Raw genomic sequence first — 24,669 nt, 5'->3', positions numbered from 1 at the left:
ATGCAGCGACCAGAGAAGGTGCTTGGAGAACCATGGTGGGATGTTTTCATGGGTCAAACCTAGAAGAGGTCTCTATTGCGTCATCTCTCGGCTCGAACGTAGTTACATGACCATAGAGCCTGCAAAAGAGGCGGGGAGGTGCAGCCTATCTCCGTGTCCATGGAGGAGAGGCAGATCAGCAATGCTGGTGATCGGTGAGCCCTGTGTCACACTTCTTGAAGCGAATTCAAGAGACCAAGAGACCTTTTTGAAGCAACATTTTGAAGAGATTATAGAACTTTTTTTTTCTGATTCTTTGTGCTATTTTCACTGTTTTTGTTTTTTTTTAATTAATTTTATTTTATTAGATTTGTTAAATAGTTGCTTCTAATCTATATCTCTTCCAGTAACTCCTTTTTTTTTTTTTTAAGATTTATGTATTTATTTCAGAGAGAGGGTGCATATATGAGAGAGAGAGCAGGGGAAGGGGGTACGGGGAGAAGGAGAGAGAGTCTCTCCAGTAGAGTCAGCACTGAGCATGGAGCATGACGTGGAGCTCGATGTCAGGACCCTGAGATTATGATCTAACCTGAAATCAAGAGTCTGATGCTTAACTGAGCTATTCAGGTGCCCCTATTAAGTCTTGCAATCAAAGGACATTCCAGGTTCCCTACAATAAAAGCAGAGGTGATCTGTCTCTCACAGTCTAAGTGTCCTTGTGAGTGGCACCGTGAATGAGTCTTTTCTTTGAAGAAGAAAACACTGACTATTCTTTAAAAGAAAGCTTGTTTCCTTCAATGTAAGATTTGGAGTTTTGCACATGGCATCATTGCTGGGGTTTGTAGAAACTGCTGTGACTATTCCTGTAGTGCTGTTTGAACCTGTCCTATCAACAGGAAGCCAACGAGCCTAGTAGACAAAGGAAAACAAGGAAAGGAAAGAACACTTTCATTTACGAGAGGCCCAGCCCCATAATGACCATATAACAGGCTCCCCAGGGTTTAAGTAGGAACTGCCAGATGCTTTCCTCATTCCTGCTAAAGTAAGTTATATGCACAAATATCATGACTTTTGTATGTTTAGATCATTCTCTAAGCTCTATGATTATTTACCAAGATACCAAAAATTTCTCCAATATTAATGAAACTAAATCATACTTCTAAAGCTTTAAAGCCCTAACACAAAATTCCATTATGGTTGAAAATTGCAATAATACTGTTGAATGTACAGTCTACTGCTACAGTAAGATATGAATATAATAAAATTTAATAGACACTCTACCCCCTGCATACTTCTATTCGATGCCTCTTGTAGTCTATTACATTTAAATTTCTCACCAATTTTTTTTTTACATAGACCAATAGCTCTAAAACTTTGTTGTGCTTCATAATCACACGGAGAGCTTGTGGAATCTCCTGGAAACTACCCTGGACCTGCAGAATATGAGGGGGTAGATGGGGGTACACATATTTTTAACAAGTTCGCCAGCTGATTCTGATGCACACCAACGTTGGAGAACCATGCCTGGTGTGTCTAACAGTTCCAGTATCCGGCATATAGTAGGCGCCAAATATATACTCAGTGGATGGAGGAGTAAGCAGGTGAACCAAATAAAAAGTACTCTTAGAAAAAAATTTGTTACTGAGTCTAAAGCAATAAAATAAAAATTTATCGTGAATTTACTGCCACAAACATTAAACACAAAAGTAAGAAATATTTGGATTCCTGGGAATGCTGCACTAATAATTCAAGTTGATTTGTACAATCCTGGTTTGTCATGTTTCACTGATATGGAGTATTCAGATTACTACTAGAATGCCAAAGTCATACATGGGTACAGGGCCATCAGGAAAGGGTATGTCACACTTAAAGGGGGACACAAGAATTGGAGTAAAGTAATTTTGATGAAAACATAGAATGCTAATAACACAAAAATCTTCATCTTTCCAGAGGTCTAGATACCTCTGGCTGAACTATTTATCTAGTGTCAGGAACAATTTCAAGATGATTCACTTAAGAGAATTTACAAGGAAATGACAGATACTTTACTGAGAGATACACTCCCCCAAAGCCAGGTGTGTCATGAGAATGGGAAGTTTTCAGAAAGCTGACGAGTACCTTCCTGTCTATACTATCCTCCCACTTTTCCTCCTGCCTCTCTGGACGCATCTCTTTCTCTTCAGGCTCCTCATCCTCTATTCAGCCATTAAGAGTCAAATTCCTCAAAATTTTCACCCAGGCGCTCTCCTCCTCCCATTCGCAAGGGCACATTATCTATTCCTACAGCTTTAATTATCACGTATTTATACATGGTGCCCAAACTGGTGTTTCCAGCCCAGACCTCTCCTCTGAGCTCCAGGTGGTTATACAGACCTTATAAGAACAATCTATGAAACTTAGGCCTAACTTTAATGAGTAAAAGAAAAAAAAATAGTCAATTTTTAATTTTGCACTGATTAAGTATATAGACATATAAAGTATCTAATATGCCAGATACATAGAAAACATATCATATGTCAAGCACTCAAGAAATATTATACACTGGGTTGTTTGGTTTTTTTTCTGATATTGTTGTATAATATAGCCCTCGAAGGAGGGTAAACATAAAAGTTCAAAGCTACCTCAGGTGTATGTCTCAGGAGACGGTGTCAGTCATGCTGAGATGGATTGATATTTGACTGGGATGCTGAACACCGTATCTTGGACCACACCCCCCCACCTCAGGTTCAGAAAGGAAATCTATATGTAAAAGAAAACCACTCTGTTTATTACTCTGAAGTTTTAGCCCCACCTTGCCCTCTGCACTTGGGAATTAACCCCAATGAACTATACAGGGTTGAGCTACACAGGGTCACTTGATGTCAGTGGGATTCCTTTGCCTGGAGAAGGAAGCCACATAACCTGGGTCGAAATCAAGAACAGTAGCCTAATTCCTCAAGACCTACATGTAGTCCTGGTTCTCGAGTGCCTACTAAATTTTATGACTAGAAAATTCGAGGAGGGATAAATCCAAAGGAAAATCATATGGGGAGAAGGAGAGTTTCCACTTGTAGCCAAAAGCATAAGTACCCCTTATATCTCCCACACTTTGCCTTAAATCTATCTCAGTATTTCCATGGGTATCGACACATTTCAGATATCCTCCAGAGGGTGAGGATGATTTTGCACTTGCCCAAGAGAATAGGGGGTGCCATTTATTTTGTAACCTTTTATTCATCCAAATAATATGTGTTGGGCACTGTAAAATGTGCCAGAAGTATAGCAGTGATGAAAAATTACAAAGATCCCTGCAATTATGGGACCTATATATTCTAGCACATAAGTAAAATATATCCTAGGTCAGATGATGATTAAGTCCTATGCAGAAAAATTAAACAAGGAAGGTGGACAGGGAGTGCTAAGTTATTACAATAACCTAAGCAAGAGATGATGGTATTCAAAAATGACACTTGGAGATTTTAATACTCCACTTTCAGTAACTGATAGAACAATTAGAAAATCAGCAAGCACATAGAAAATGTAAACAACACTTGACCTTGCTGCTATTTATAAAACATTGCACCCAGTGACCAGCAGAACATTCTTCTCAAACACACATGGAACATTCTCCAGAATGGATTGTATGTAAGAGTGTATGTTAGTTTAAAAGTTTCAATAAATTAAAAAGGTTTGAAATCATACAAAGTGTGTTCTCTAGTTACCATGCAATTAAATGAGAGATCAACAACAGAAGGAAACAGTTAGCAAATATTTGGAAATTAAAGAAAACTCTTTTTAATAACTCATTTGTCAAACAAAACACCAGAAGGAAATTTTAAAAATATTTTAAGCTGAATGAAAATGAAAAGTCAACATATAAAAATAAAATGTATGGGATAGAGCTAATGCAGTGATTTGAGGGAAGTATATAGCTATAAAATGCCTATATTATAACAATAAAGATCTTGAACCAATTACTTAAACATCCACCATAAGAAACTAGAAACAGAGGAATTAACTAAATCCAAATATTTAGAAAACAATGAAGTAGAAAACAGAAAAATAATAGAGAAAATCAATGACACGAAAAATTGGTTCTTTGAAAAGGTCAACTAAATTGATAAATCTTTAGCTAGACTGGGGCGCCTGGGTGGCTAGTGGGTTAAGCCGCTGCCTTTGGCTCAGGTCATGATCCCAGGGTCCTAGGATCGAGCCCCGCATCGGGCTCTCTGCTCAGCAGGGAGCTTGCTCCCCTTCCTCTCTCTCTGCCTGCCTCTCTGCCTACTTGTGATCGCTGTCTGTCAAATAAATAAATAAAATCTTAAAAAAAAATCTTTAGCTAGACTGACCAAGAAATAGGAAGAGAAGACAGGAATTATCAAAATCAGAAATACAAGGGCGCCTGGGTGGCTCAGTGGATTAAGCCACTGCCTTCGGCTTGGGTCATGATCTCAGGGTCCTGGGATCAAGCCCTACATTGGGCTCTCTGCTTGTGGGGAGCCTGCTTCCCACCCCCCCCCGCCTACTTGTAATCTATCTCTCTCTGTCAAATAAATAAATAAAATTTTAAAAAAGAAAAAAAAAATCCGAAATACAGAGGAAAAATTTTTACCACCATTCCTACAAAAAAATTAAAGGATTATAAATGACTATTATGAACTCCTTTGTATCAAATCAGACAACTTATGTGAAATGGACATATTTCTAGAAAGAGGCAAATTACCTAAATTATCTCAATAAGAAATAGAAAATCTGAATAGAATATTAACTAAAAAAATTGAATTAGTTATTTAAAATCTTCCCACATATACATCTAAACATATATAGATAGATAGATAGATAGATACATAGCTATACATATAGATATAGATACATAATGGAATATTACTCAACCACCACAAAGAATGTCATTGCCGTTAGCAATGACATGGATGGAATTAGGGGATATTACGCTAAGCAAATTAAGTGAGTCAGAGAAAGGACAAATACCATATGATTTTACTCATATATGGAATTTAAGAAACAAAACAGATGAACATAGGGGAAGGGAAGGAAAATAAAGTAAGAAGAAAACAGAGAGGGAGACAAACCATAAGAGACTCTTAACTATAGAAAACAAACTGAGGGTTGTTGGAGGTGAAGTGGGTGAGGGGATGGTGTAATTGGGTGATGGACATTAAGGAGGAGGGCATGTGACATAATGAGCACTGGATGTTCTATGCAACTGATGAGTCACTAAATTCTACCCCTGAGACCCAAAATACAGTATATGTTAACTAAATTGAATTTAAATGAAAAAAAAATTTTTTTTTAAGATTTTATCTATTTATTTGACAGAGAGAAATCACAAGTAGATGGAGAGGCAGGCTTAGAGAGAGAGGGAAGCAGGCTCCCTGCTGAGCAGAGAGCCCGATGAGGGACTCGATCCCAGGACCCTGAGATCATGACCTGAGCCGAAGGCAGCGGCTCAACCCACTGAGCCACCCAGGCGCCCTAAATGAAAAAAATTTTTAAATCTTTCTACAATGACAAAAGTCAGGCCCAAATGGATTCATTGGTAAATTCTACAAAATATTTTTAAGAAGAAATAATTCTAATAATTTGCAAATACCAAAAACAGAGGATAAGGAAACACTTCCAAGTGCCTACTATGAGCCTGGTTTACCCTGATATGAAAGTCAGGCAAAGATATTTCAAGCAAAGAAACCTAAAGATCATAATCTTTCATGAAAATAGATTTAAAAATCCTTAGGATTTTAACAAAGTGAATCCAGGAACATATAAGAAGAATTATAAGCCACCACCAAGTAGAATTTATATAAGGTTGGCTTAGCATTCAAAAATCTATTAATGGGGTATCTGGGTGGCTCGGTCGTTAAGCATCTGCCTTTGGCTCAGTTCGTGATCCCAGGGTCCTGGGATTGATCCCCACATCAGGCTCCCTGCTTGGTGGGAAGCCTGCTTCTCCCTCTCCCTCTCCCCCTGTGTTCCCTCTGACACTGTGTCTCTGTCAAAAAAATAAATAAAATCTTTTTTAAAAAATCAATTAATGTAATATGCCACATTCATAGAATAAAGGAAAAACCACACACGATCATCTCTGTAGGTACAAAAAAAGCGATAGATCAACATATTGATAAAAACAATAACTGTGCTGTTTTTCCCACCATGGATGTTACTGCAGATCTCTGTTTCTTAGGAAATTCTGGGAAAATATAAGAAAATTTGCATTCATATGCCAGGAAGACCTTTGGCATGAAGGCTCCCAGATCTATCATTGGGGTCCTCAGGCTTGAAAGTGAGGAAGCTAGCACTCAAAATGCAGTAAGTTCTCCTTGGACTAGAATACTAGTCTCTTGACTCAAGTCCAGAAGATGGCTCTGATTGGAGGATGCTGAAACCATGTTTGCAGGAGGAGGATTGCAGAGTCCTCTGTAAAGGGGAGCGAGGAAATATACATTGCTTCTATTACAAGGTAATTCAGTTGGTCCAAGGGCATCTCACTCACAGCCAAGGTCTTCATGTAGGCCCCCCAGTCCTTGGGGCCTTACATGATTTGTCCCCCATGAACTCTCATCTCATCCCTAATACTCTCCCCTTCTCTCTGCTCCAGCCATATCCTCCTTCTTGGTAGGTAACCTTAACCCACCAGACACGCCCTGCCTCAGGGCATCTGCACTGGCTGTTTCCCCTCCTTAGAATATTCTTCCCTCCAATATCCATTGTGTTGTACTCTCTCACTTTCTTCAGGATTTGACTCAAAAACCATTTCAGTGCGAACTTCTCTGCTGACCCCATTTAAAATTGAATCCCTATAACTCCTCCAGTCCCCCCCCTTCCCTGCTTTATTTTCTCCATACTATTTACCACCATCTGACATACAAGGCATTTTTTATATCTTTTTAGTTATCTATCTTTAGTTGATAATCCTTTAGAGACTGTCTTTAGAATCTTTAGAATATAAGAATACATTCTTAACCCTTTAGAATGCAAGTTCCACGAGGGCAGATATTTTTGCCCTGTTTATTTTTTTAAAGATTTTATTTATTTATTTGACACACAGAGAGAGATCACAAGTAGGCAGAGAGGCAGGCAGAGAGAGAGGGGGAAGCAGGCTCCCCCCTGAGCAGAGAGCCCGATGCGGGACTCGATCCCAGGACCCTGAGACCATGACCTGAGCTGAAGGCAGAGGCTTAACCCACTGAGCCACCCAAGCGCCCCATTTGCCCTGTTTATTCACAGCTGTTCCCCAGAGTCTGTGACAGTACCTGTCATTCAGGGGCCAATAAATACCTGTTGCAGGAATGAGCAGCTGACAAGCAGGGGACAGAAAGCAGGAGTGCTCAAGACACTGACAGGATCACCCTAGAGGCCCTTTGACTCGAATCACTTTCTGCACCCAGGGAGATCTGCTTGCTCACACCCCCGTACCTTCCCCATCTGCAACACCTCAGCACATCTCACGACAGTGTGCTTCAATAAGTGACTCTGATCCTTTGGAGACCAGACCATATTTTCATCCTGTCTGAACATCTTGTGAAAGTTCAGTCTTGAAACAAGTTGGTCAAGAACGGCTCCTGGGAGTCACACCGTTTCCTCAAGTCCTATTACGCCGATGGCTTGTTTGTTCGTTCTTTCTTTCTTTCTTTCTTTCTTTCCTTCCTTCCTTCCTTCCTTCCTTCCTTTCTCTTTAGAATTGTGCTCTGTTCTTTTGCATTTCTGACTGAAAGAATGAAGTGTCTCTCACTTGCCATCTTTTAAGAATCCAGCAACCCAAAGCATGACAACTACATGTTTAAACGCATATTTTATTTGGAGAATGGTTTTCTTGTCTCCCTGTAGCACTGCGTTGCCCCACTGGGCTCCACTCCCGTAGATGTGCTGTTTACAGCTGCACCCAGCCTGACAGCTCACTGGGTACCAGCCTTGATTTAGATCCGAGGTCTGCTGGGGGACCACCTACAATGTCAAGCTCTTTGTCTTACCCACAGACTTCCAGACTGTGTAAAATTCTTCAAAGACTGGTTTCCCATTAATTTTTTTCTAAAAGGCAAGAAAAAGAAAAATAGAACAATCCTAATGTAAAACCCTCCAAGCCCTATTTCTGTCCCATGAGCAGCATGTAGCTTCATATGTCTGCATTTATTGCACATGCTGCCCTCTTCACCACCACCATGTTCATTTTTCTGCTTGCTTGTTTGTAGCTAGTTTCCAGTCCCAAATGTTGGAGCTGGATTCTACATTCCATTTATTAGTGTCACTGCTGAAGCCACACATCTTCCTGAGCTCATTCCTCATTCCTCCTCCTCTCTCTGCCTCACATTAAATATGCAAGGTCTCATTACAGTCAGAGCTGTCCTGGTCTGCAAAAGGAAATAAAGGAAAGATCGCAGGAATGCAATGCTGAGACGCTCTGCCTTGGACTCAGTCATTCATTTTCCACGTAGCCAGAAAACTGTAGTAAGTTACTAGCTAATTTGTGAAGCTCACCATGGAGGTGCTTCAAAAATGCTAAGATAGAAAACTCTTTACCTTCAAGGAATTTCCTGGCAGGCAGGGGACATGAGAGGGAGATGAAAGAAACTGGCGACCAGAAAGCACAAGATCATTTCAGCTGGGCGACGGAGAGGAAGTCTCATGGAGACAGTGGCTTAGTCATGGCATTTAAACTGGGACTTGCAGGTTGAATAAGACTTTGAAAGACAGAGAAAGGGGGGGTGACTTGGTGGCTCAGTCGGTTAAGCATCTGCCTTCGGCTCAGGTCAGGATCCCAGGGTCCTGGGATTAAGCTCTGCATCGGGCTCCTTGCTCAGTGGGGAGTTTGTTTCTCCCTATGCCTCTGTCTGCTGCTGCCCCTGCTTGTGTGTGCACGCACTCTCTCTAATAAATAAATAAATAAAATCTTTTGAAAAAGAAAAACCGAGGACGGAAGGCAAAGGAGAAGGAATTTTAAGAAGAGGGAGGAGTATGAACAAAACCATGGAAGCAGAAAGGCTTAAATTGTGTTTGAGGATGATGAAGTTAATATGGGCACCCCCAAAAGGGAGGCCACTCCAGTGGTCCTGCCCACATCACCAGTCTAAACCTAAGTCAGCCCGCACTTGCGGGAAACACCAGTCAAGGAAACCTAATGTACACCAATCACCATCCTCTGGCTCAGTTTTAGATCGCTCACCTTACCCTAGGAAAGAAGACCTGGTGGCCTCATCAGAGACTCCCCGTACGCCTGGCCAATCATGCCCTGTTTCTGAGTTGCCTCTTCTGATGCTCTGTAACACCTGCTCTTGCCCAGATTCCCTTGGGAAGTGTTGCACTGTTGGTGAGGCACTGCACTGACCCAATCCATGGATTTTCCCTTGAATAAAGGACATCCAACCCATTCCCAAGTTGTACTTGTCTTGTCATTTGGCAAGGACAGAACATCATCAAACCCAGAGGCTCCATCATTTGAAGTACCCAGAAAACAGCAGCAACACAGATTCCCACATCTCACCCAGAGATTCTGCCAGAGTGTTCTTCCCTCTTGTCTCTGCAGGACAAACTCCTTGTCATCTTTCAACTCTCCGGTTCTACATCACCTCCTCAAAAGAGACCTCCTCTGACCTCCACATCCGCGACTGGGCTCCTTCCTGTCAATGTTCTCTCCCACGCTCAGTGTCTCTTCCTTTAAGTCATAACATGTATCATAGTTTATCGTCATTATGTTGATACATTTACTTGCCTGTCTCTAACGGTTGCATCTAAAGTTCCTTCTTTAAAAAAGAAATTTTATTTATTTTATTTATTTGAGAGAGAGAGAGAGAAAGTGGAGGGGCAGAGGGAGTGGGAGAAGTGGACTCCCCACTGAGCAGGGAGCCAGATGTGGGACAGTTCTATGACCCTGGGATCATGACCTTAGCTGAATGCAGATGCTTAACCAACTAAGCCACCCAAGTGCCCCGCATCTAAAGTCTCTGATGACAGAGGCCATATCTGTTTGCTTGGTGGTGCCTGGATAATAGTAGGAGCTTAATTAATATTCATTGGCTGTATGAATGAAAAGCCAGGGCTGCATTAGGACTTTCTTTTTTTTTTTTTTTAAAGATTTTTATTTATTTATTTATTTGTCAGAGAGAGAGAGAGAGAAAGAGAGAACTCAAGCAGAGGGAGAAGCAGGCTTCCTGCAAAGCAGGGAGCCTGATGCAGGGCTCAGACCCAGGACCCTGGGATCCTGACCTGAGCTGAAGGCAGATGCTTACCGACTGAGCCACCCAGGTGTCCCTGCATTACGATTTTCATGCTCCCTAGATAATTTGCTTTTTGGCTTCTTCCTCCACAGAACATATTTCAAATTCTGTCTTATGACTGTGTTGGTATAAATATGAATACAATCCAAGCTGGAAAATAGTTTTTTGTTGTTCTGATTTGAAAGAAATGAAAATATTTTATGGACCCTGAAAAGCATTGTGGGCCCTAGGCATTGTGCCTCCTGTGCTCAATGGAGAAGTCAACCCTTGAATAAGAGAGTATTTTTAAAGTATTATTAGGTAGCAAGCCTAGACAAACAATATGGAGTAAGACCGTGGAAGGTGCTGTACATCTGGCTTCAAATTTTATACATTTGAACTTTATTTAGTAGGTGTGATATTGTACTTTATAATAGGAAATATATATTTGGTCTTCCTCCTCGTTTTAGACATAAGACTCCTAAAACCCTTGGTACTTCCTAGGTGGTGAACATGATAAAAGTATTTTTATTATGTTAATGAGGTAACTATTAGAAAAGCCTGTATTTCCGGGCAGCCAGAGGCGCCAACCACAGGGGTAGAAGGTTGGAACGTTCAGTCCGGTCCCAACCTCCTCCAGGGAGGGCTGAGGGACCAGAGATTGAGTTCAATTGCCAATAGCCAATGATTTCATCAGTCATGACTATGCAATGAAGTCCCCACAAAAAACTGAAAGGACAGGGTTCGGAGAACCTATAGGTTGATGAACGAGAACACTTCCAGGTAGCAACATCTGGCTCCAAATTCCAGAAGGACTGAGGTTCCTTTGTTCAGGAACTTGGACTTTGTATCTCTTCATCAGGCTGTTGACTGGTATCCTTTAATGCCTTAGTAATAAACTGGCAATCTAGCGGGTAAACTGGTTTCCTGAGTTCTGTGAGATGCTCTCGAAAACTAATCAAACCCAAGTGGGAAGCCATCAGAACCTCTTATTTTTAGCCAGTCTGTGACAATCTGGACTTGGAGTTGGCATCTGTAGTGGAAAGCAGTCTTGTGGGACTGAGTCCTCAAACTGTGGAGTCTGATGCTGACTCTGGGTAGACAGTGTAAGAAATGAGTTGAACTGTAGGGCACTCAGTTGGTGTCAGAGAACTCTCCCGCACCCTACACACACACACACACACACACACACACGGGAATTGAGTGCAGAACATTTTCATAGACAATAAAAATCGTGAGAGAGTCTGAGCTAAAGAACAATATGGTTCCAATCTGCCAGAGTTACTGTAAGAAAAAGTCACAGAATGAACAAAGGAAGTAGACGTTAGTCAGGAAGTTCCAGAATGGGGTCCAGACACTATGACATGGAAAGGGATCTGAACTGTGGCACTGATAGTGACAGTAGTATTGGAAGAATAAAAGCAGAGCTGGGAGAACTTGTGAACTTCGCTCACAGCTGACTGAGGAGGGTACATTCAAAGATGGCTGTGGTTCTAGACGGGCCGAGTGGTGTGGTGGTGTCATCCAGAGAAGACAGACTTCGTGGGGAACATGATGGGTTTGCTTTGGGACGCGTTTTGGGGATGGGATGTTGGCAGAACATTCTTAGCAGTCAGACAGAAATGTAGGTCAGGAACTCTGGGGCTTCCCATTTTTAAACAATCTTCAGTGAACTTCAATGTTATTAAAATCATAGTATAACCATGAAATCAGAAAAGAGCATCTCTAACCAACCATTCAAATATGGCCCCCTCTTTGGGCTGGCTGATTTGTCCTAGTCACTAGGCCTAGTTAAGGGTGTCCCCTAAGTCTCCTGCCTCTTTGTTCTTCTTAGCCAAGGAAATGAAAGAGATTCTAATGAATTCTATTATAGCGGAGAGTAAATTCAGTGAGCTCACCCTTATTCTAAACCAAGTCTAATTAAATGAGCTAACTGACCATAGATGGTTAGCATTATATTTTTAATGAGTAGAGGCTTAAAAACTCCTATTTCTATAAACTTGTTAGGTAAGTATGAGGCCTGCAGCATTTTAATAGTACCCTGCCAAAGAAAATGTTGGTTGGGAGAAGGGCAACTTCTTCATTAGAGGCTGGGCCCTATGAACAAAGCTGGACTAATGGGGCTTCACGGTCCCCAGTCTCAGTGTTTGCACTGTGTGAAACAGACTCCAGGGCAAGCACTTTCACCCAAGCTCCTTTCCTACCCTAAGTTACCAGGCTGGCCTGAATTTTTAACATTAGAATCAAGCGGTAGAAGTAATGGTTCTCCCTCTGGGTGGGATTTGAGCAATCTGTCCCTTTCCTGCAAAGTTCTTTGGAGATATTAACATTTTTACATTTTATCATGAAACCAGGATGTGATATCACAGGTCTTCTTAAGCAATCTGTGTCTCTGTTACCCTATTGGTAAAGCAGAGAAAATATTATAGATCTCGTGGGACCGTGGTAAGGGTTCAGTGAGTTACTTTATATACAACACTTTATGTCTTATGATAATTTACGCATAGGAGACTAACTACCTCATTCAAAGTAAGTGGTCATTAAATTTTTTTTAAGATCTTATTTATTTATTTCAGAGAGAGCACGTGTGTGCTTAAGCAGGGGGGAAGGGCAGAAGGAGAGAGAGAGAGAGAGAGAGAGAATCTTAATCAGCATGGATGCTCAGAGTGGAGCTTGACTCGGGACTCGATTCTATTACCTTGAGATCATGATCTGAGCCAAAATCAAGAGTGGCTCAACCAACTGACCCACCCAGGTGCCCCACACATGTTAGCGTTTTAATTTTGATCACAGCAGCTCTCTTCTCTTTGACAGTATTTTCCCCCTAAAAATAGAAATTGCACATATCTGCGTCAAAGTCATTTCAGTGTTTATTTGAATGCAGAGTCCTGGGCACCACCCAAGACCAAAGAAATAGTGATTTCCAGGAATGGAGCCTAGAAATCTGCCTTTGAACAAATTTTCTAAGAGATTTTAGTCTCCCTGGAGTTTGAGACCCACTCGTCTGCTGGGTTTACAGGAAATACGGATGAAATTTCTGCCTTGGCCTCCATGTCCTGCTGCCTGGACCAGCTATGGGATGTATTTTTCAGCACCTAGAAAACCCAAGACCCGAGATGTGCTGGTTTCCTCAGGCATGGTGGAGTCTGGGTCAGGATACGGTCAACAAGGTTGCTCTGAACAATACCTGATTCCTGCTCTACCCCTCAGTCTTCTTCGAGAAATCAGCCTCATGATCTGTTATGATCAATTCCCTGCAGCCGCTGGAGGGAGCCTTCCACGACCGTCAGTTTTCCTCGAAGGAGGTCTGTTAGGGAGCCTGGTGATGCTTTGAACACATCCGTCACCACATCAGTCAAGGCGTCTACACAACATACGACTCGGCTGCCTCCTGGCTGTATATTTTGATTCCCTGGCATGTCACTGTATGAGATGATTAATTCTGAACCACAAGCTGACTGGATGTGACATTCAAAATTGACCCCGCTAAGCAACCTGACCCCGCGGCAGCTATCACGTGCCTCGTATTTTAAATATGAGGCTCTTGCGACATCATCATAGCGATCATAATACAAAATAACAAGTCCTTCTGTTTCTACAGGATTTTACGGTTGGTTATCAAAGAACTTTCATAGCCATTACCTAGCATGCCCTTACAATGGGAATTAGAAAAAAAGAAGAGTCCTTTCCGCTTCACAGCAAGTAAGGAGTTGGTGTGATTTACCTAAACACACCTAACAGACCGAAGGCTAACAGGACAGGTGGTCTCCATGCTCCACGCCCTGGCATAGGTTTGTCCTGCTAACCCACACTGCCTCCAGCCGCTGTAGCTCCAGGGTGGAGAAGCGGTGAAGAGCACTAGCTCTGGAATCACACTTCGAAACCAGGGTCCATCACTCACTAGCTGTGTGACCTTGAGAAAATCTACTGCCTGGGGATGAGACGAGGGTAAGCGAAGCGCTGTGCTTGGCGCACAGTGAACACTCACTGTTGTTTTATGCCGTGTGTTTTATGTTTTATTAAAACTGTACTTATCCCTGACAATCAGTGATGGTGGTTCTGATCAAAATGGCGATAATTTTGTCTTCTCTCCTACATACCATTTTTGAGTAAGAAGACAAATGGTTATTATATGCCTGCCTGCTTGCTTGTTGGCTTGCTTGCTTCTTTCTTTCTTTCTTTCTCTGATAAATAGAGAAAACGTTTGGGATTTATTCTCCAGTTTTCAAAAACTTTAGACTGACTTGTCATTATATGATATTATGTTTGACTCCGGGAATAGAATTTTGTTTCCCCCAGAGAACAGAACTTAAACTTTTATCTCAAATTCATTGAGTTCAGCTACTCTGTTTTGTTCCATTAACTTTCTGACCCATGTTAAAAGCAAATGAGGTGACCCATGAGAGACTATAGACTCTGAAAAACAATCTGAGGGGTCTGAAGGGGCGGGGGGTGGGAGGTTGGGGGAACCAGGTGGTGGGTATTAGAGAGGGCACGGCTTGCATGGAGCACTGGGTGCGGTATGAAAACAATGAATACTGTTACGCTGAAAAGAAATAAAAAATTAAAAAAAAAAAAGTAAATGCTTAAGAGACACCACTGGATCAAATCATAGCGGGTGAGCTATGATCAGGCAAGAAAAAGACGTTTGTTTCCCTGATGTCTGCTTGATTTTGGTGAGTTGGTCCCTGACCAATTTCTGAACAACATCTCAAAACATAAATAAAGAATAAGTTAAAAGAAATAATAAATAAAGAAATAAGTTAAAAGATTGACACTCAGGGAACCATTTGCCTTGGACGATAGAAATACCACTGTGAGTTAATTACAGTCAGAGAGGTTTTATGCCTTTTCTCACAACCACTTCCTGCTGACGACAATTCCATCCATTGCCACACCTTACACTTTTCCGTCGCACATACAGCACCCCGGGAATGTCATTGGCCCTGCGGGAGACTGCAAAGTGACAGAGGTGAATGAGCCACCTGTCAGGTTAAGGGCCATGGAGGTTCTGAGTGCGGAAGCCCTGAAACAGGCCCCACCAGAGAGGATAAAGCATACTCAGGCAGCAGCCTGTATTCTCTCTACTTCTAGTGAGGACGGTCTCTTCCCGCCGGTCCCGGCCCCTTCCCTGCAACTCCTGGAAGTGGCTGGAACCAGGAGAATTTGCTCACATCCACACAAATGAAAGCAAGAGACAACAGAAGACTGAGCGCATCACAGCGGCCATCTGACGTGCAGAGAAGCGATCCACGAGGGGAACGAAACCCAAGAAAATAACTCAAAAGAAAACAAAAAGATTCCCAGCAGCACTATTTTTAAGGAAAAACAAAAAACTACAAAACCACACCAGTGTGCAGAAGAGCCAGAAATATCCTGATGGAAACCACGATGGGACAGCATACAGCTATTAAACATAGCAAGTTTATGGACTACAAACCCAGAAATGTTTATATAGAATGGTCCAAAGTGGAAAGTCACAACTAACAATGTCAAAGTTAATTTATAGGACTGCATTTAAGGCTGACCGTGGCCGTAAAAAAATCTTACAACCCAAGAGATTAGAATCTTTATGAGTTTATCCTATCTCAACTTAAATGGATTGCACACGTCTATGTCTGCATTTTTCTAGTAAGTTCCTTTTCGCAGTCTTCTTAACTGCTCTGTACTTTCTCCACTAGGTTCAAACTTCCCAGCTCTCTCATAAGAGAATCCTAGGAGGCATCTGCGACTCCTGTTCTGCCTGCCCGAATTGGCAACGTGATCCTTCTTTCCTGGCCTCTTGGTCTTTGAGTTTGCTAAGTGTGTTCCATTCTCAAGGGTCTCGCCTGTGTTCTTCCTGCTGCCATGAAGGTCCTTGTCCCAAGTCAGTCAACTCAACCAAGTCTCACATTTATGTACCTCTGCTATTATCCTCACTCATGGCTGTACGCCTTTCTTCTTCACCGCACCTAGTACACTTTGTACTTATAAATGCATTTGCATGATTATTGGTTTACAGTGTCCCCCTCCCCTAAATAGACTGTCAGCTCCATGAGGAATAACATCCGAGCTGTTCACAATGGCTTACCTGTCTAGCACAACACAGCGCCTGGCCCGGATTGCTTGTCTCATCAAACTTGGCTGAATGAATGAATAGGTTGGATGAATGGGTGAAGGGAATGAAATGATGTAAATATAATGTAATATTCATTAGTTGTTATTTTTTCCACAAAAATAACCATGTGGTGTAGACTACTGAATAATACTTTGCTCTCACTTGAGTAGTATTTTCTATTTTTCAAAGCATTTTCTCATGCAATAATACATTTTTTGATACCTAGAACCCTATGAGGTAGACATTATTCCAGATTCACAAGCCAAACTAAGAGGGAAAGAGAGTCTAGAATCCAGACCTGCTAGACTCGGTCCAAGGATTTGGACCCTCTGCTTCTGTGGCTCCAGGTATGTCACACTGTGCACTATAAGGCACACCGGGAGCACTGGAGGGCTGGCAGGTGCAGAGGCACCATCTTGATAGGTCTTTGCTGCTCAGGAATGACAGAGGTGACAGTGCTCCGTCTGGGGGGAGGGTCCCGGCCCCAACCAAGTGGGACTAGAGTGGCGAGTCAGTGGGCAGTGAGCCTGAGATACAGCTGTCAGCTCCCTGGATCACAGGTGACCTCCAGTTGTTCAGTGTCTTACTGTCCTTGTTCCTCGGGCGATCAAGATTAATGATCATTGCACAGGTGGTTCCATAGTCACTAAACTCAGATGCAACACAACAGCATGGATAGAGAATGGGCCTGGCTTGACCGTGCCTGGGTTGAACACCAAAGGTACAGTCAGAGAAGTCAAACTGCCCGAGGAAATCAGAGTCAACATGTACATGTCAACACGGACGGTCACTCTGGCAAAGACATGACCCTATTTATCATATTGTTTGTCCTGTCTGAATATGTACAAAAATATAAGCTCAAAGGGCAGAAACATGGTGGATGGGGAGGAAGAAACAAGAAGACGACTAAGCAAACGAAGGTCTAATGCTAAGGCAGAAAATCCTTCCTCCTGTCATATGCTTTTGGTGCACACTTGTCATCATTTCCACTTGCACGTCCTGTTAGAGCCCTCACTTCTTCAGCCCCTGTCTAAGGACGCTTTCCATAAAGAGCTTGATGACAGCTGTGTCTGTGGGGAAAATCAAGGCTTCATTTTTCTCTCTTCAGAAGTATCTGAACACGGTGATGCTTGCCACCACTTAACAAGGTGGGGTTGTAAGGTCAGCCATGTTCAGGCTGGTGATTTCTTCGCTTAGAGAGAAGGCAATACTTCCAGATTTTATAATTCCTGCAGCTACCTCTAGGCAAATGGCAAGTGGGACCTGATGTTGATGGCACATAATCAAGGCTGAGAGTCACCCCAAAAAACAACTAAAACAAACTAGGAGTTGAATCCTCATTACTTCTCTTAATGCTTTTCATATTATCAAATTACTATTTTTTGCATTATGCTTTTGTATTACTGAAAGAAAGCAATGGTTGTTATTAATCACATACTTACTTGAGGGGACCCTGTAAGATTGAAACAAATCCAGTCATGAAAATAGCTACCATTTTTAATACTTTGTCTCTGTTACATTTTTCATTTCTCACAATCACTCTTTTTACTAGTAAGGAAAACGAGATTCGAGATGCTAAAATAGACTTACCCCAGTAGGGTGGAGCAGGAAGTCAGGATTGAGTCTGTTCTCGGCCGTGTTATTGAGTAGCTAGGTGGCTTTGGGTAAGTCACTTCACCTCTCTGGCCTTTGGTTGCCTTCCTAGAGAAAGGAAGAGTGAGTTAGACTTAGAGGTGATGCAGGTCCCTTCTTGCTCTGAGTGTTGTTTTGTGCTGGATTTTATTGCTTCCCTTTATCAGCAATGGTTCTAGTTCTTGTTTGGGGTTTTTCTTTTTCTTAATCCACACAATTTTCTCATCATTCAACTCAACCTGTCACTCAGAGAGTTTGTCCCTGACCAATCATGCTAAAATAGCCTGTCCACCCCTCCTCCACGGTTTATTATAAATTCTAAACACCTTAGCATGGTATACACAGTCACCACAAATTGGCTCTCATTTTCTCTTCCAGAACCCAGAAAATAATCAATAAACTTTTGGCTTAATGAATATATCCAATGTGTTAAAAATTCTTTTGATTCTGCCACAGAAAACTCTAGTTCCGTGCTCTACAATGTAGCTGTTCACACTTGGCTATTTAAATTTAAATTAATTAAAATTAAAAGTTCAGTTCCCTATTCTCACTAACCACATTTCAAGTCCTCAAGGCCACATGTGATTAGTGGTTAGTGTAAGGAACTAGTGGCACACAGAACACTTCCATCACTACCGGAAGTTCTGTTGGATGGTGCTGGTCTAAATAGTGGCCCTTCCCCCCTAACCCCTCTGTGGTCCTTCACTTGGACTCATAGGTCTCAACCTCTCAGCTGGGCAGACAGTAGTCTCCTCCCTCACTAGTCCATTCTCCACTCTGCTTACTCACTGAAGTCGCTGATTCATGCTGCTGATATTTAGGGAAGACCTTCTCCATGTCAAGTCTTCCCAGGAGACTGAGCAGTGCACGATTCAGACCTAGTCCTGACTCAGTGACTTCCAGCCTAGACACCGTGTGTCAGTCCCATGCTTGAAAACTGTTGTTGTGTCGTCTTGACCAAAGCACCTTATAGTGTTCCTCGAGTGCTGGGCTCTGGAGGGTTCCACAGAGTCACCTCTGCTCTCAGGAGGGGGGTAACTGAAACAAGGGCCTGTGTGTGTTTGTGTGTGTTTGTGTGTGTGTGTGTGTGTGTGTGTGGCAGGAGGGCCTGGATCCTGTAAGGTGCACTTGTAACTTCTGGCCCCTGAGGTGGGCCTCAGAGGCACACTGGAGGGTAGAGGGCCTCCTAGAGGGGTTGGAGGGCCTCCTCGGGCACTGCGGTTTCTTCCTCCCCACCCCCTCCTGCCCCTTCTGAAGCCAGTGCCGTGTCCCATCACTGCAGCCCTGCTCCCTGTCCTCTGCATGCCCAGTCATGCCTCAGTGCTGTTGAACTGCCTTTCCCTCAGTGGGTTTCCTTTCTCATTCCTTTCACCTGCTGAATTCTCATTCATCCTTCAAAGCCCACTTCTTAACCAACTGAGCCACCCAGGCGTCCCCAAAGCCCACTTCTGATGTCCCTCTCTGTGAACTCTTCCCCAGCACCCGAGAGGAGTCAGGGGTTCTGGTTTCTGCGTGCCCACAGCTACCTGTTGCTCAATCTCGTATAGCACCTGTGTTTACCCGGACCAGCTAATTCCACACACCTCCCTCGGGCCAACCAGAATTCCTCCAGATGAAGGACATCTTACTCATCATCACAGCTCCAGGGCCTGAAATATAAGAGGGCCCTAATCAATGATTTGGGACAGATGATCAATGAACACATAAATGAGTGCACAAATGGATGAACATCATGAAAGTGCCTGTCTGGGTTCTCCAGTGAGACTGTGCTGGTTACAGGACTTCTAGAACTTCTGTGGTCCAAATAAAAAGACCGAACAGTCTACGTACTCTGATCAAAGAGAAAATGTTATCTTAATATTCTTATTTTTAACCTACTCTAAGTGTCCCCTTTGCCTTTTTTTCCCCATAGGGTAGATTATTTTTTTTTTCTGTCCGCACAAGCTTCCCTTTGTGGCTAACCGAAGCTCAAGGATCAAACGCATCCTCTCTAAATGCTAAGTGCCCCGGCGTGCTCTTTCTTCTGATTGGAGATGGCGTGGTGCTACTTACTGGCTCCTCCTTACTTGCTGTGTCGAAACTGCTGTATGCAAAACACACAACTTCTTCAGTAAACATTATTACACCACTAGGTGTTTCATAAACTAATAGGAAGCAGGCCTAACATTTTTGGATTTTTCCCAAATCTTTAAAAACACAATCAGACCAAAGAGAAAATTCATGAACTGTCTCCACAGAGGTGCCCTTCTAAGTGTCCTGGCTATGACCCCTGATTCACCCAACCAGTTTGTAATTTCCGTGGTCCTTCAGAGGAGAGGAAAGGTGTCCCCTGAAATCCCTCAACAAGCCAGTTGGACACATGGAATACTGATTAACCCATTCAACCACCTCACACAGTTTCTGAGATTCACATCCGATTTTCTTGCAATGTCAGGATATTGTAAGTAAGAAGATTATCTCCCTCACATCTGCTTCTCCAAACGACTCTGCAGACACATCAACCTGAGAAGGGAACCAGGCTGTCCTTACCTAAAGTATACGGCCCCAGCTTCTTGCTTTCCCTAGTGGTTGGAGCTCCATGCCTTTTATTACAGGCTAGGGAAGAAAAACTAGGTTGAGATACATCTATAATCCCCATTCTTTACAATTACTTCTGTTAAATTTGCTGGTGTCAATCACATAAGAACAATTTTGCGTCACTGGAAAATTCCAGTTGCTGAAATCTTTTTAGTAACTTAATCAGCAATACTCAGACACTAAACCACATCTAGCCCTTGCTACATCCAAGATTTTGTTATAATCCCTGGACTTCTTAGATTATTTTCTGGTAAGCTCCTTTCTGATTTTAGGAATGACCCAATAATGTGTATAGCTGTGACCAGGTTTATATAAAATGTGTGAGTGTGTGTGTGTGTGTGTGTGTGTATGTACGTGTGTGTGTGTGTGATATCCTCAGGGCTTCAGCAGATACTAACTCACAACCAGGTGAGGGAGTTTTTGTTAAAAAATAAAGTCTTGCCAAAAGTTCAGGACTTCCCAGCTTTTGAGGTCTCCTCTTTTATGACTCTATATTAACTTATGTGTGGCTCATGTGACAGCAAGTGTGAAATGATTTAATAAACAACCCTGGGCTGTTGCCCTTCAGATGAATATTAGGTGGTGGTGGTCCTCTTCGTCTGTTGCAGTTGCTATAACAGCACAGTATAGACTGGTTGGTTTATAAACCATAGAAATGTATTTTTCATAGCTCTGGAGGCTGGGAGCCCGAGACTGGGGTACCAGCGAGGTCGGGTCCTCTTCTGGGTTGCAGACTTCTCCTCACATGGTGGAAAAAATAGAGAAAGGAAGCAAGCAAGCTCTCTCTTGACTCTCAACGGTTCCATCCTCATGATCCCATCTCATTCCAGTTACCTCCCAAAGACCTCGTCCCCTAATACCATGACACGGAAGGACAGGGTTTCAACACAGGAATTTTGGTGGTGGGGGAAGGACACAATATTCCATCTGTAACAGTAGTCAGCTACTCAATAGCCTTTTCCCTCCATCCGTGCACACAAAATCCACTTCCAGAATAGACGCCAGTAACCCTCTCAGCTGCATTACTGGCCGCAGAGGCATGGGACCCTATCCTGGCCCATAATACTAAGGGGAAATTTCCTAGGGGGTATTATTTGGGAGAAGTTTCCCTCCTTATTTAAAAAAAGGAGGGAACTCTAAGGGGATGAGCTTTCTCATTGTCTTCCTTTGGATGGTGTAGTGTGAAGACAAAAAAAAAACAGATAAGTCAATCTGGAATTCTGATAACTTTGTTACTATATTCATTATGCTCAAAAAATAGATACCTCCTTGTTTAAGCCAGTAGTTAGATATTCTGTTTACTGAATCTGATGACTCCAACCGACTACGGTGTTACAAGGACTGTTCTATGGCACATGGCAGGGAATCCATATTTAGCTGTAGTTTACTCTTCCCTTCACCAGCAAAAGGATGTTTATTATTCTTTTCTTCATTACACAGAAGGCCAATGAATGAATATGAGGAGGAGAGCACCAAGACATAAAACGCCTAGTGCTGGGTTTGGAAAAACACAGGAGCATCAGCAAATACGCTGCCAAATCAAAAAAGCAAATAGCCAGTATTCTGCCATACATTAGAAAGAATCAAATTCCCCTTTGTAGAGAGATGTTGTATATAAAGGGAAGATTGGGTAAGAGCATAAACAAAGACTGAAGACTCTGGAGGTGGAAGGGTCCAGAAGCAAGAAGGCAGTAACTCAGGGGAGACATAGTAGAACCCTAACAGTGTAAGCTAAGAAGAGATCAATGAAATCCAGAAAAAGAGAAACTTAAAATTCACGTCAGAATACTGCTTTCTTTCAACTAAGCTCTGTGGGTTTCAGTAATTCTCAACTAAGTTTTTGCTTTTCTTGTAAAGACCCAAAATAAAGTGCCCCTCGACATACTGCTATAGATAGATACCAAGTATGTATGGGTCTGCTGTGATTGTTGAAATAAAGATTCTGGTACTCTTTTATCAGATTTTTCTATCAAGGTGAACATCTTTCTGGCGGTATTGTTATTTAGATATTTATTAAGCACTTGTGTTAGCCGGTGGTATGATAGTCACCTCCAGAAATGGTTAAACCTACACAGCCAAGGAAGGGAAGATGGTCCCATCTGTCCACTAACAATGCTGGGAGCCCTGAGACAGAGGTCCGGGCCTGGGGCAATCCATCACATCCCAGCTATGGATGTCCTATGGCACTTTTTAACAGGAACCAAGGTGCTACACTAGTCAGCTGGCCCCTGAGAATGGGATTGCTTGACCTGAGGCAACTAGAATTAAACCACTTCTCCAGAAAAGAAACCATGCATTCCTTGATATGGCCTATACCCTTCCTCACCTTCACATGCCGGTTTCTTTAAAAAGGGAACCTTAAGTTCCTAACAGGAAAGTGACCCTAACGCTTCGTAAAAGATCATGTGAAACACAAACAAACAAATAACTCTCAGTGCTATGAATGAATGTGTACGAAAATCCTCATATGCTGAAGCCATGTGAAATATGGCTGGTCCAACCCATCAGGGAATAGTGAGTCTTCCCACAAGGCTCCAGCTTACTTTAGAGCTAAAGATGGAACTAGAAACTCTGATTCATATCATCTGATTCTGATCAAGGGTAGAATCTTTTGGCCATTTTTTCAGCATTCAAAGGCCGTGATATGATTCCCTCGATAGCACACAAACCCTCCCTGAATCACAGGGTCCCAGTGGGGATGTAAGTGTTTGCCTCTGGTGAAAATGGGATTTTCCATGGAAAATGTGACACAAATACTACCTTTTAGATCTCAAATGAATCAGGTTTTATATCAGAAAGACTTTTCCCATTAAAACTGTACTTTGGGAAAGTGGCTTTCAAAGGGCCTATGGGCTTCCTACTGGTCCCCTTGAGCCTTCCTGGGGCTCCATGGCCAGTTGTGTTCTGTTCAAGTTTAAAAAGGGGAACATTGCAGAACAGTGGGAAGTATGGGCTGTGGAGTCAGATCTGGGTTGAAATTTGGAGCCTGCTGCTTCCTCATTGTATGATTTTGGACCAATTAACTAATTTTTCTGAGTGTCTACCATAGGGGGTTGATGTGAGACAATACAAGTCATGTACCTAAGAACACACAAAGGACCCTCACGTTAAAGCAGACTCATAAAAATAGGGATCTAACCCAGTATCCAGCTCTGCTAAGAACCTCAGGGAAGGAAGCAATCACAAAGCTCAGGTAAAGCAGCCGGTGGGCTAGGACTAATGCAGTTCCCCAGCCTTCCACGCCACAGCAAGACATTCTCTTGTGCCCAGATTCACAGAAAAACTTTGAGCCACATAGGTGGCCACATCACCTACACACCAAGTCTCTTCACATTATATTCAGGTCATTACATAATTCACTTCACCTTTTCCCAGGACCCATGCCCAGTATATTCACGGATTCCAAGTTTGCTGCAAATGAGCAACCCAGGCAGGCCACGTACCTCCTTCCACAAGCATTTCATAGATAAGAACCCTACTCTAGCAAATATCATTAGCGTGTTTACATGAAGTTTGATTGTTACCTTCCTTCTTTCTTTCCCATAGGCTTCCCCCTCGTAAAGAGAGAGATGGATTGCAGCCTTTATTACTAAATATTCTCTTTTCAGCGTCTAGCTCAGACTGGGCTGTGACAGGTAGTAGCTTTTATCCCATTATTTAAAATAATAACTATATCATGACTATGCCTATTCTTCCATTTCTGCCTGACTTTCCAGGTCTTGCATAATTCAGCCTCTCTATTTTCTGCCACTACTCATCTAGACCTCCTTTCCCCAACTGGTACAATTCCCATCTCTGCCTTTTCTTCTCTCTCTCTCTTTTTTAAACATTTTATTTATTTATCTGACAGAGAGAGAGATCACAAGTAGGCAAAGAGGCAGGCAGAGAGAGAGGGGGAAGCAGGCTCCCTGCTGAGCAGAGAGCCCCGATGCTGGGCAGAGATCATGACCTGAGGCAAAGGCAAAGGCTTAACTCACTGAGCCACCCAGGGGCCCCTCTCTCTCTTTTTTAAAGATTTAACTCATTTATTTGACAGCAAGAGAGCACAAGCAGGAGGAAGGGCAGAGGGAGAGGGAGAAGCAGACTCTCCACTGAGCAGGGAGCTCCATATGGGGCTGGATCCCAGGACCCTGGAATCACGTCCTGAACTGAAGGCAGATGCTTAACCGACTGAGCCACCCAGGTGCCCCTGCCTTTTCT

At 42.7% G+C, this 24,669-nt stretch overlaps 1 long non-coding RNA gene across 1 annotated transcript in view; it reads right to left on the bottom strand.

Annotated features, from left to right (window-relative positions):
• LOC122918614 overlaps positions 1-24,669 on the bottom strand; it is a 63,947-nt gene that overhangs the window by 18,859 nt on the left and 20,419 nt on the right. Inside the window, exons 5-6 of the long non-coding RNA XR_006386643.1 lie at positions 19,476-19,541; positions 17,851-17,961 (exon numbers count right to left, since the gene is read on the bottom strand). This is a non-coding gene — a long non-coding RNA (uncharacterized LOC122918614). The remainder of the gene's footprint in view (positions 1-17,850; positions 17,962-19,475; positions 19,542-24,669) is intronic.

The sequence above is a fragment of the Neovison vison genome, chromosome 10 (assembly GCF_020171115.1).
Source record: "Neovison vison isolate M4711 chromosome 10, ASM_NN_V1, whole genome shotgun sequence".
In the NCBI taxonomy this organism is placed as follows: Eukaryota; Metazoa; Chordata; class Mammalia; order Carnivora; family Mustelidae; genus Neogale; species Neogale vison.
The sequence above is the reverse complement of the archived record's forward strand: the minus strand, read 5'-3'. Positions and strand labels throughout refer to the sequence as shown.